Raw genomic sequence first — 10,110 nt, 5'->3', positions numbered from 1 at the left:
ATGTGTGAGTTGTGAAGGCAGAGCCGGCCCTGTGAAAAACGGCGCCTGGCAGGAGTAAAATTTTGACGTCCCTCTTAAGAGGAAGCTACAAGCCAAAAACGTGTATATTCTTAGTATTCCTTATACTGTAGGTAATAGGTATTAAAATCGCTTTACAAACGGAGTCTAGAAACGTTCGATTTCAAGCACAAACTGGTTTTTATTTATTTTTAAATAATTTTATAAGAAAGCAAAAAAGTTAATCAAGTGAAACTGTCACAGACAAAATTTTTTAAAGTTGTTTCCTTTACGCGTTCATACATTTCTATTGAAAAAAATAAAATTTTAGTAGTTTACTTTTATATTTTTTATTAGGTAATTTATTTTTTAATTTGTATTCTACTCAATCCAAACGATAGGAAAACCTTCAATTTATCTAAAGTATATTTTTTGGTAATCATAATGTACTCCAATTAGCTATAAAGATTAATCAAAATAGTGATTTAGCATTAAGCTTCGCCTTAAAATCAGTAGACACTCATAGGTTTCACTTTAGTCAGTAATATTAATGATTTGTATTTTTCTGTAGCGCCGTTTTCGTGAAAAATTATCTCAAGAGCGATGTGTTAGGACTGTTAGGTGTTAGGTATTATCAGCGCCTCGGCGCCTTGACAATTCGGCCCCCTGAGCAGACTGCTCCAATTGCCCCGGTTGAAAAGGCACTGAAAAGGGGAATTAAATGGGGAATAGGAAGGTTGAAAACATCTGAATATTCAGATCTAGTCACTAAACACGGTTCAAGCAAGGTTTCGATTCTGAATCTGGAAAAAAACTGTACTACTGTACTAGCGCAGACGCGTCGAAAATCACGAGAAAGCATGAATTTAAACGTCAGTTTCAATTTTGAAAATAAGTCTCAAATTCAAAGCGAAGTTGAGTTCATTGAAACAGAGTTAGGAAGGACGCACAGATGACCGAAATTAGTAATTTTTAATATTATTTCATTAGACGTTTAGATTTGAAACAAATAAAATGAATGAATAAAAACGATTTTGGTTAAAGCGATGCACTACGTAGTAATGCAAAATCATGTGTTTTTGGTTTGAAAATTTGGTCGCCTAGAAATGTTTCATATGCTTTAATTAAATACTGCGAGCAGAATACATCTTGGCCTTTAAAATAATCGAGTATTTTAAGATAAGTTTTTTTATAAGCCCAGAAAAAAATAATGTATAATGCCTATTAAAACTGCTTTAAAGTTCAAAATCTCCTACTTACGAATCCATTTTCGGTTATGATTTTATTGTATAATGTGGCAAATTTAGTTATTTATAAAATGGTCGGAAAAAAATTAAATATTTATGCCTGGACATCCACAAAATAAAATAAAAGGCACTTTTTGGGCATGTTTTTTTCTTGCATAAATCAAAACAGGCGGATGGTGTTAAGCGGGAATTTAAACCTTATCGCCATCTACGTAAGGGGTGTTATTGATAGCGGCTCGATTTAAAATATTACACGACGTAGTGTATGATTCGAACCCGCGATCTCTGCAAGCATTCGGCCAAGGGGTTAAGTTCCAGTCGTCAAAATTTTATCTTATTCAATTCAATTTATTTATTTATATTCGGTTCTCCGAGGTAGGTAAAAGAAAAATGTTTATTTAAATAAGAAATTTAAACAAGGAAATCCAGCACGTAGTGTATTTATATTAGTGTAACGAAGTTTCGACGTTTTTGCGGTGTATAGCTTATCTCTAATTGAATCTTAGGATATTCGTAGTATAATAAGCCGTTTAAAAGCATGAATCTATAGTATGTGTATAAGTGATTATATTATATTAATGTTAATTCATATCATATTAACTTCATTTAATATTATATTGGGGTTGATAATAAGTGACATTGTAAAAATGTCAATAAATATTGACGTCAACTAATTAATTATAGTTAATATTACGTAAATGTTAATTAATATTATGTTAATGCCCATTAATATTATGTTAATGCCCATTAATATTATGTTAAGTTAGTTAATATTAATCAATATTAAATGAATATTATGTTAATGTTGCGTTAGTGTCAATTAATATTATGTTAATGTTAATTAATATTTTGTTAATGTCAATTAATATTATGTTATTTTCAATTAATATTTTGTTAATGTTAATTAATATTATGTTAATGTTAATTAATATTTTGTTAATGTCAATTAATATTATGTTATTTTCAATTAATATGATGTTAATGTTAATTAATATTATTTTATTGTCAATTAATATTATGTTAATGTTAATTAATATTATTTTATTGTCAATTAATATTATGTTAATTTTAATTAATATTTTTTTTACATTAGCTACATACAGTAGACCCTGAGGAAAATAAATCGTCTCAAGACCCACTTCATCTTTCGGGAAGCTGTGCGGAGGTGTTTTTTAAGAAGGGCAGGAGAGGAAGTTCTGGAAAGGAAAAAGGCACGAGGGGTGGGTAGAAATCTGGGGTCAGTGTTCAAGAGTGATAGACGTATGAATTCATCACTCCCTCTGTGGTGCAAGTGATAAAGATGCAAGGTCAAAAGATCACCCTCAACCTTACCCCCATGAACCCAAGCATCGCTGCCAAGTCACCAAACGTAGCGAACCACTTGGGGTGACCTATAGCAGATGGTATGGTTATCAAATAAATGTTTTCCGGTGCGGCGGTACCCATAACTGCCTCCCAAACTCTGACGTTCTATTAATGTTAATTAATTACTTTTATATTAATGTCAGTAAATATTAAATGAATATTACTTGTGTAATATAAATATTGCAGAAACGCGAATTGTTCGGTAAAAAAAAACAATATGAACGATAAAAAGCATTATTCCCAATAGGCGGCCGCATTCGTTCCAAGTCCCCGGCTATCAATAATCTAAAGCTCTAGAATTATATTAATAATAATTCACTTCGCTAATTCGCAGTTTGTATGTGCGGCGCTCGGAGCACCGCCTTGTGAAAACCAACACGCAATAGGCCCATCTCCCGTGCTATGCGTTTTGCCTGAATCTTTTGTTCGTGACTTGCTTGGAGCAGGCCAGCGAGTGAATAACTGTTTGGCACAACTATGTTTTTGCAATTAATTTTTTGATCATTATCTTGGCACATGAAAAAAAGCGGGAATATATTTTTTGCTAAGAATTGATATGGATAATAATGATTTGTAAAATTATTAAAGTATTTTTTTTCGTAATTAAAATTTGTAATTTTTAACTAGTTAATTACAGACATAACACAACATTTTTAACGCATTTTAATTTTTTATTTTATCTTATGAATGTTATTTTTAACTGTAGTAAAACAAAAAAATATGTAAACACGTTAAACGTTATATTTTTAACATTTGTAAAAATCGTTTTTTATCAGTTAATGATGAAGGTATTGAAATGATTCGAATTAATCGATGCAACAAAACATGATTAATTCAATTGGCGCCTCAACTACGTTCATATTATTTAGAAAATTTAAAAATAAATAAATGTTTTGTGCCAAGTGGAATAAAAAAACAGTGTGCCGTAAGTTGGTGCGAGTGAGAAACGTGCCACGTTAATTTCCACCAATCGCGAGGCGCGGTGACCTCACTTCTGGCCAATCGGCTTGCGAAAAAGTGAGCTCATCGCTATTTCGAGCCGGCTTCAGAACGTTTGGCGGTAGAGTCCCATGTGAGATGTTAGTCTATTAGGATTATAGCATGTCGCTGGTGTGTCCGCGAGACGTCCAAGTCAATAGTTCAACTTACTGTTTATATCTTATATTCGCGTCTTGAACACACAAATAAATAACCCGGACACACCGCGAGTTAATGAAATCACCCGAACCCGATCGCGAGCACCAAATTGTTATGTCCTCGTATGAGATGCATATGATCAGTCAAACTTCTACCCCTCATGTGGAAATAGTGGGAAAGGATCGACACCACGTTGGAAGTAGGCGGAGCTGGTCCAACCACAAGGAACTGTTCATCCAACTCCTCGTAGAGTACTGCCTACAGAAGGTTGCAGAGATCGCCAGGAAGCTGGCTAGTACTGCAGTCTCCCAGTCTCCTGCGGGACAAGTGCCGACACACAGACTGTCTTCCGCGAACACGAACTTAACGTTTCCTACCCCGAACCTCATCCACCGAAGTCTTGATTCTTGTGTTTCATACGTTTCACGCGTTGTTTCAACTCCTTCCTCAGTGTCAGAGAAAGCAGGTGGCTTTTCCAGTCGTGAATTGGCGCTTAATCTGTGCCTGTTGGCATTGGCAACGACATAGCATCGTTTTTTGTCTCTCAATATTATTTTAACTCTCGCGTCGTCGAGTGGGTGTCCAGCAATACGCCCGAGACGATAAAAACGTAAACAAAACGATACACGAACAAAATTTAAAAAAATAATCGAACGTAAATATCGAGTGACTCGATTATAAGTAACAAGTGCATGTGATAATTTCTATACGTGGTGATACGAGAATAATCGACTGTAGTCGATCTGTGCGTGTTTATGTGATATTTGTGGACGAACTTCATTAGTGGCGCTTGCTGCGGATAGCTTGCGGTTGATAAAAATTAGGTAAGAAATGCAAATATTCCTTTTCCCAGAATTAAAAAAATTACCCCAACGAGGAAAATAAACATCACGTAGCTAACCAAAGCACCGTCGAAAAAAACTTAGTTTATTTATTCTACCAATTAGTTACATACACACCTGTTAATTTATTGTAATGAAGATTAACACTAACGGAAGAAAAATCACACTATTACGCTAGCTAGCTGCACGTGAGTTATTTCTAGATTTAATATAACAAAAAACAGCAAAATTGTTAACACTTTCACGCCAGGATACACAAAATATCATAAATTAAAAATTTAGGGATCGGTAGTTAAAGGGTTAAACTGTCATCTGCCGTCAATATTTGGCACATGCCGTACATCCAGAGATGTTATTTAGCATATAAAATTTTATAGCGTTTCGCACCGGTTTATTTTAGAGGTCAACCCATTGACGTCGTAAGAGACATGTCTATGGGTCAATCGAAAGGCGAGGTAATAATATTGTCGTTGTCGTTAGCACCGTTGAAACCTCTTGTTCTGTATTTTTTGCAGGTCATCTTGGGAACTTGTGTAAACAAACAATTGATAATATATATATTCCGTCAAATTAAAATATTATCTTTATTTTATCTATCTTAATCCCGACATTTGAAGATAATCTAAAGACATTAAACGCTCGTAAACCACATTACATCTTATCTATACAAATTAAAAAGTTTACCTTTGGAGATTTATTAAAGTTTTATTGAAATTTTTTTAGGAATGCATGAACAACTACACGTGTAGGTACCTATAAAGAAAAAAAACGGTACGATAACCAATCAATAAAAGTGCCCCAAGCAAAATTGATTGTTGGGTAGTTACCTACCTATAAATCTATACATCATAATTAGCAAGTTGTCTATGGATACGCGTAAACATTAATCGAAACATTATAATAATATGAACACTTAGAAATACCTTATAAAATACCTAATATTTGTTTAGATCGTAGAGTAAAGATATTCTTTTTTTTCTATGGTGTAGATATTAAGATGTATGGCCAGTAAACCATGTATTTTCAACATTGATTTAGTACCTACCTACTCAGAAAGATTTTTCAATCAGCATAGTAAAACTAATAGTTTTACGTTTATTTGTCACTTATTTTTATTTATTTTTTAATGTGAGAAGAGTCAACAAGAGTCCCAACTGCTCCCAACCGTCTGGAACCAGGGAGACTACTTCATCCCCAATTGGGGATATTGTGAGGCTAAAGCGCTGAAGGTAGTGGGGAGGGGAAGGAGATGGTAAAGAAGGTCAAAGCTGGCTAGTCAGATCTGGTCACCAAACACAACTAAAGCCATTTCAAGCATTTTTACGGTTCTGAATTGTTTTTCACGAGGATGATATTAAAAGGTATATATTATTTTTTAATCAAATAAAATTTACTTGCGCACTCTGGGATTTAAACTCGCGAACTTCCGATTCGTAGCCAACGATCTTAACTGCTCAACCACGGAGGCCGTCGAAGGTTACTTTAAAAAAATGTATGTATTATGGTGGAGGAGCTAAATTATGATTTTTTTGCTATTGATGAGATAATTTTTATAATAATGTATTATCGAACACACTTTAGTTTTGTACTAACTTGAATTCATTTCGTTTGTCTAGTGTAGTTTTCGTAATATATCTAACGCGAGACGCTCGTAAGGGGTAGATTAGTTTCATTTAACCTTCGTTCGTACAACCCCTTTGTGTGAAGATGACCCCTAACTAGGTCAAAGCCTGTACTTGCGCACGTGGAGCAATGGCGTGAACCACCGAACAAAAAAAACGATAGAATCATGTTAAGGGCGTGTTCTGATGAAATTAATTAAGCCACTGAAGAATATTTCTTTTTTGGGAAAAATTCGTATTAACTATATATAACTACATTATTGCTCGACATTTTCACTATACTGCTCAACGATTTTTTTCTTATGAAATGACAGTGAACAAAATACGTTGCAAATTCTTCAAAATCGAAAAATTGGAATAGGTAATACTTACGCAAAATAAATTTTCTTAACTAAAATGTTAAAGGAACTAAATTGGATAACAGTGAAATAGATGGTGAACGTGATGATATTTATACGTAAAATAATGGAAAACCAATTAGAAAAATACATTTTAAATAAAATTATACACAAAAAACAGACATAACACAAGAAAGTGCATTGAAATTAGGCAACCAAAAAAGACAAAGCCAATAAACAAAATCGTAAATCGTATACTATATACAGGAATGTAATATTATAATGCGCTGAAGGATAATATAAATTCCGCAACAATTGATAGATTCAAGTTGGATTGTACAAGCCGTCATTTTGTAAATAAAAAATAAAAATTAATAGAAGTGCGTTATGGGCGTGTCCATGTGCCTGAGGTGGGCTCCGTTTTTTCTTACTTACGGTGGAAATTATACAATTTTTTTAAATATCGAATGTACTAAAGATCATAAATTTCGTTGACCTGTCTGGGTCGCATAGGAGTTGAACTATCTTATATATTACACTTCTTGGTATTATCTGTTCAGTGGGGTGTTAGTAACAGTATAGGTCCTATATATTCACAAACTTATAGAACGAGTTTTTTTAATACCATGTAATTTTCTCCGTCCCTATTTTGTATGGAATTTGCACGCTATTGTATTAAATTGAACGGTGCTTAAAAAACTCATTTTCTGAAGATGAGATTAGGGGTTTGAAATAATGACAAAGCTCATTATCTCCGTCTAAAAACAAGCATTTGCAAACTGTAACTAGACCTACCCGACGGACTTTAACCAGGGATTACTGAGCATAATTGGAATAAAAATGTGAATGTTAATATTGGTCGGTGACATTTTTTTTCAATAAAAATTAAGTAAAAAAGAGTCCCCACACAAGGCAAGTAGGCATATCGTTTGTTGCATATTGATAATTTAGTTTTGAATGAAATAAATAATTACGTAAGGTTGATTGAGTTGAATCGATAATCAAAAATATATTTACCGTCCTGATATAATTTTTCTAAGGCTTACAAAAAAGATATAAAAAACATTTCTGATTAGCATGGATGCGTTCTACTTGCAGTTTTAAAATAAAATAAATTGATAAAAAATTTCAATTTGCATTGCAATCAAATGTAAAATTCAACCCGTAAAAAATGAAGTTTTTTTATTGCAATACATCAATTTTTAATTTCAAAAATTGGTTTGACTTAGGATTGATCCTTCCTTCCAAGGACGGGGAGTCAACAACTCTAACAACCTCGCCGAATTTCGATCCCATAGGACGGATATTTATTTCTTATATTAACCGCTTTCATCCGATTTCAGAGATATACGTATATCGTATGTTTGTGTAAAGTATACGTTGATAGATTATACTGTCATCGACAGCGAGTCTATCTGCCGAGTTTCAGCTCGATCGGATGCCGGGAAGTGGGTTAATTTTTGGGCCTTTCAAAATTTGCATTTATTCTTTACCAAAAAAAATATTTAATTCAAATAGATGTTATTATTTTTTTGATAAATTAATGTTTTTAAAGACAAGATTTTATTTATGCATAGCACAAAGGATAACAATTAAATAATTTTAAATGTATACAATTTGTATCAACGCCATCTAGTGAGAGATTTAGCACTTACAATGCCTTTCTCATATAAAAATAAAGTTGGTTGTTCTCAGGTGAAAAAATGTAAAAAGCAGTAATTGTTGAATGAAACACTAGCATATATTGAATATTTTCTCGGGTAAGAAATAAGCCCCCATAGCTAAGTGGTCAGAGCTTTCGACCGGAAATCGAATGGACACGGGTTCGAGTCCCGTTGGCGTCATGTATTTTTTATCAGGAGATTTTTTCAATGTGGATGAGTGTTTCAGGCGAACAATTATTGCTTATAAAAATAATTCAAATAGATGTATTTAAAAATGAGAGGTTTCTTATAATCGAACTGAATATACTCAGTTTTGAGAGTTTTACATTTAAAAAAAACTATTAAGAGTTTTACATTAAAAAACAATTTAAAAAAAATAAATAAAGAGAATCCAGAATCTAGGCGGTCAACTTCATAAAACACTATTATTTAAATGTTTCTTAGCCAAAATCGAATTTTCTGCAATTTAAACGATTATTAAATTATCGATTAAAAACGCATATAATATTTGGCAATACTCGTGGGTGCATTTTCATAGGTCAGCAAGCTTTCCAACCAATCGGATTGAGAACAACGCATTCTCAGTTGTCAAAACACAAGTTGTGATCTTGGCTTGATAGCCTCGATTGGAAGTTTTACGTGAATAGGGTCAATAGGGCCGGATCCGGGTTGAAAAGTCTATTGACAGAATTGCATATTTGCATTATTATGTGGCTAGGTGCACCGGTACACCAATGGCGGCCTTCGATCGCTGGTAGTACAGCAATGGCGATGGTGAAATGATGTTAAGACTGGATGTAATCATGAGATACATAATAAACAGCAGAGATTTTGACGTGTTCTGAAAGGTTTCAGTTTTTAAGGCACTGAATGTTGCAAAACTCGAATCCGGGTGGAAAAGTTTATTGACAGAATTGCATATTTGCATTAGTGGCTAGGTGCACCGGTTTACCAATGACGGCCTTACACGGTACACCAATGGCGATGGTGAAATGATAAATATTATTACCTACTGGATGTAGCCATGCGTTACATAATAAACTGTAAAGATTTGTTTCTTGAATTTGAAATGAAAATAAGATAAGATAAGAAAATGATGTCTTGTAGGTATAGATATCTGTTTAAAAGCTCTATAGCTCTCATTGTAAAAATACTTGATGAGCTGAACATTATTGGGTTCATCGTTACGGAGATTTCGCTATTTAAGCTTCAGCACTGCTTGATTTTGAAAATCGGTAGGTATTTTACCGGTTCCGCGTGTAAATCACCTACGAGTACTTCTTAAACATCGTGTTATTTTTTAACATTAAGTGTATCTAATTATAATAATGAATCTAGTGGGTTCCTATCATTTTAAGATTCAGAAATGTCCCATCTAATTTTTATACCGCAAAGCGTGGGTTACATTTATCTGGCTAACGAGAAGGAATTTCTGATTGAAATAGTCAATATAGCCATTTATCTCCATTCGGAAGATGCTTGTGATTGTTTTTCTATCAACGCCTTATTCAGACAAGAATAAAATAGCACTAGGAGTATTTTTCAAACCAATGACAATAGCTTCTAGAAAGGGTTGCGCTGTGAAAATGATATTTTTTCTCGATGGACAGGGCACAAAAGTTTTCTGATTTGTTTACCTTCGGAAGGATTACTTCATGTTTATTAAAGTAAATACGTATTAGCGTTCTGTTTATAAAACCAAGAATTTTATAATTTGATAAAAAAAATTATATGTATCACATTTCATTTTTGAATGTCTTTTTTGTTTGTTAATTATATCCAATTAAAACTGTAGTGGATTACTTTGGCTTTTCATTTGTCTATGTAGAAATAAGTAATAATGTTTGTTTTTCATCTTACCGAATTGAATTCTTCTTAGTATCAAAAGGTTAAAAATC

General features: G+C 33.3%; 1 protein-coding gene across 2 annotated transcripts in view; it reads left to right on the top strand.

Moving 5' to 3' along the window:
* The first annotated feature begins 3,704 nt into the window (after positions 1–3,704).
* The window catches only part of Atf3 (Activating transcription factor 3), a 119,222-nt gene continuing 112,816 nt past the window's right edge, over positions 3,705–10,110 (top strand). For both annotated transcript variants that reach the window (XM_089642341.1, XM_089642340.1), the window contains exon 1: positions 3,705–4,570. The gene's annotated coding sequence lies outside the window, so the exon portion shown is untranslated. The remainder of the gene's footprint in view (positions 4,571–10,110) is intronic.

This window comes from Hesperophylax consimilis, chromosome 18, assembly GCF_061612785.1.
Source record: "Hesperophylax consimilis isolate HC1 chromosome 18, BYU_Hcon_1.0, whole genome shotgun sequence".
NCBI classification, from domain to species: domain Eukaryota; kingdom Metazoa; phylum Arthropoda; class Insecta; order Trichoptera; family Limnephilidae; genus Hesperophylax; species Hesperophylax consimilis.
The sequence above is the reverse complement of the archived record's forward strand: the minus strand, read 5'-3'. Positions and strand labels throughout refer to the sequence as shown.